Genomic DNA, 3,645 nt, shown 5'->3' with positions numbered 1-3,645 from the left:
AGTTAAGGGCTTAAGACTCCCTGAGGCCGCAGCCCAGTTTTGTTGCATTTTGTGCCTGTTTGCTATGGTTGGGGGGGGGATGGGGACTAAAAAAATGCCACATTTATTCTGCGTCTGGTCTTATTTAATGATCTAATTAGCAGTTATATGCTGCAGCTGTCGGTACGCTAATTGCATTTGTACACGCTCTCATTGGATGTCCCTGCTAAAGGAGACTCAGTCTGATAGAGTAAATTAAAACGACTGTAATAGAATCAAGAGAAAGTAGAAAGAGAACCGGCAACCAAGGCATCAAACTTTTGTGCATGCCAGGTCCCTGGGGCGAAGTGCCTATTGACACCGGGGGACACATATCTTCCTCCAGTTCGGATTTTGACCCTGTTCATCAGAGACAGAAGGTAAAAGATAGTATAGCCAACTCCCTAAACACACCCCCCTAATCAATATCCCTTCACCAGCTCCTTTGGTGGAGGACGTGCCTTCGGCAGAGGATGTGAAAGAGATCTGATAAATCTTAACGACGCAGAGCTAAACCCATCAGAAGTCCTGAAAGATCTCCTGTTGGGATAATAGGAAGGACAGCAAAGTTTGCCACAATGGGCTTTCCTAATTAGCGGGCCACTTCCAAATGACATATGTTCAAGTAGCAAGACAGCAACATAAAGCAGCTTGAGCCCAAAGACAATGGTATCTGTTTATCATAATGCCAAAGAGTAGTAACATGCAGATGGAGGACTATTCTGCAGGTGACAGCAGCTGTACGGTGGTCCAGGGCTGAAGTACAGCTGATATGCAGTGCCGTGATGAGGAGCGCTGCTCTTGTGTAAACAGTGAGCATCGCTGACTATGATGGAGCAGCAAGACGAGATACGAGAACATCTAATGGCTGATGACTTAATGGGGAGAAACATAAACCTTCTTCAAGCCTATTGTCCCTAGTTGTCATAATAATTGGCATTGTTTTATTCCTCTTGTAGAGCTGTCATGGGGACAATAAATACATTTAAGGTTAGAGGTATGTCCGCAGACACTCAGGAGAAAGTAAGTGAAAGACAACTGTATTTGTTGGGTTTCTTCCTGTCTAGTCACTTAACACTAGCTTCCTGATGCCATTTTTTGTGAAGGATAAGTGAAGTTTTGATCTAACTGAACGCTTACTGTAGAACAGAAGCTGTATTAAATAAAAGATGCAAATGTAAATGAAATAAATGTTAACAAAATATAATATCTACAGCTGATTGTGAGGTAAGCATATGTATGCATTTTCAAGTAATGCCACATTAAGTCATATCAGGTATTACATTATGAACAAGTAAACTAAGCAAATGGAATAGTGGACATGCCTTTACTGGTCCAGTGGAATAGTGGACATGCCTTTATTGGTCCAGAGGAATAGTGGACATGCCTTTATTGGTCCAGTGGAATAGTGGACCAGTGTTGGTCCAGTGTTCTTGTGTTACCAGAGGGAACACAGCCCTAGCAAAGCCTAGCATCTATTGTTATATGTTTGAGATGATCTATGTCCAGAATTACTCTAGTTTAATATCCAGCTACATAAATGAGTCATGCAGGTAATTTGATTATTATTATTTGATTATTGTTATTTTTATCATTATTATTCTATTATACAAGTAATTTTTCACATATGTACATAAAATTCAGCTGCATAATTTATATGACATTATAGGGCAATACGGTGGCTCATTGGGTAGCTTTGTTGTTGGGATTAAATATAGCTTTAGTATGTAAGTAATTTGTCGTGCTCTCCCAGCTACTGCGGTTTTCCTTTCAGAAACGTGATGCTCTGGCAAGTTATTGACTACTGAATGCCCTTTGTGAGGAGATCTGCGTGACTGAGCTGACAGCATTCGGTGAAAAGTTTGGTTTTATTAAACATGAAGATGAAATGTATTCAAAATATTCTGCGCTTAAATGTAGCTTTTTGTTGGCTATGAGGAATGAAGAGGTTTTCCGCTAAGGTACATGTGGATGTTGTAAGGTGCACTTGTGATGTTGTTTATACAGTAGGTGATTCAATATACACGTAGTCAGCTCAAAAGTTATTCATACCCTCCATAAAAATTCGAAAAATAATTGTGCAATAACACACACATGATTGAAATGTCCTACTTTTGTGTTTGGGGAAGTTGCCTATATTTCTTTTAACAAAATAATTTTTCAGGAAGATAGTGGTACAGTTAAAAAAAAAAACATAGTAAAACAAAGTGGAACAAAGTGGGCTTTGTTAAGAAATTCTACTCTTTTCAATTGATCTCCAGGAACTGTTCTGCGGTCCTTCCTCAGATCCTGTATCCCTCGGAAAGGTTGCAGCAACCTCTTCGGGAGGCTACACAAAAGATGACCTTACTGAACACAACCCACAATTTGCAGTGTCTGAACTCTTCAGGCATGCACACAATCGGCATGTTTGACATCAAAAATGGCATCAAGCAAGGAAAAGCACCACAGTGAATTATACTGCTGGATCATCGATGCACTGGGGCTGATTGGCTGCTGCTATATGTCCGAAAGCTCAGTTTCTCCTGCCAGAATGTTAACACTTGGCCATAGATCAGTAAGACAATGACCCCAGATATTCATGAAAATATATTAAAAAAATGATTGAAGGACCGCAAAGCTTAGGTTTTTCAATGGTTATATACAACCCCATTTCCAAAAACGTTGGGATGACTGTGTAAAATGTAAATAAAAACAGAATGCAACAATTTGCAAATCATGAAAAACCCATAATTTAATTGAAATGTTATTGTTTTACAGTATGACAAATATATGCTCAATTTGAATTTCATGCCAGCAACACATTTCAAAATAGTTGGTACAGGGGAGTGTTTACCACGGTGTTGCATCACCTCTTCTTTTAACAAAACTCTATCTATAGTTTGGGAACTGAGGAGACCAGTTGCTGGAGTTTTGAAAGTAAAATGTTCCATTCTTGCCTGACATAGGATCTCAACTGCTCAACAGTTCAGGCTCTCCTTTGTCGTATTTTTCATTTCATGATGCACTAAATGTTTTCAGTGGGTGACAGGTCTGGACAGCAAGCATGCCAGTCTAGTACCCGGACTACAGAGCCAAGGTATTTAATACACGCAGAATGTGGTTTGGCATTGTCTTTCTGAAATCTAAAATGCCTTCTCTGAAAAAGAGGAGGACAGCATATGTTACTCCAAAACCTGTATAGATATATCGTTCAGCATTAATAGTGCCTTTGCCAAGCGGAGGATGGAGCGTCTATGATTTGAGTTTGGAATTTTGATTCCTCAAACTACAGGATAGTTTTCCATTTTGCCTCAGTCCATCTTAAAGGAGTTCGGCTCCAGAGCAGCGGCGTTACCAAATACTACATTTATGAAATATACATTCAAACCTATAGCATTTCATATGAAGGTTGTATCAGACCTTTACTTAAGAATATCAGAAATAATGGAATGTCCAGCCTGGAGAAGTGCTGCAAGACCCCCACCTCCAAAAACACACTCAGCTTGTCACATCTTACAGGAAGAGGCTCAGCTATCCACCCCAGGGGATGCTTTAAGAAATTATATCTATATTTTTTACAAAAAAAAAAAAAGTACTAGCCAATAAAATGTTTGAAAAATTTGGTAAAATTTATGTTGTGTTATA

General features: G+C 39.3%; 1 long non-coding RNA gene across 1 annotated transcript; it reads left to right on the top strand.

The window, feature by feature from the left end:
- Positions 1-537: 537 nt before the first annotated feature.
- LOC125727568 (uncharacterized) lies at positions 538-2,657 on the top strand. Its single transcript, XR_007388798.1, has 4 exons — positions 538-830; positions 978-1,041; positions 1,793-1,871; positions 2,280-2,657. It is a non-coding gene; the product is annotated as an uncharacterized LOC125727568 (long non-coding RNA).
- Positions 2,658-3,645: the final 988 nt, after the last annotated feature.

This window comes from Brienomyrus brachyistius, unplaced genomic scaffold (genome assembly GCF_023856365.1).
Source record: "Brienomyrus brachyistius isolate T26 unplaced genomic scaffold, BBRACH_0.4 scaffold102, whole genome shotgun sequence".
Lineage (NCBI taxonomy): Eukaryota > Metazoa > Chordata > Actinopteri > Osteoglossiformes > Mormyridae > Brienomyrus > Brienomyrus brachyistius.
The sequence above is the reverse complement of the archived record's forward strand: the minus strand, read 5'-3'. Positions and strand labels throughout refer to the sequence as shown.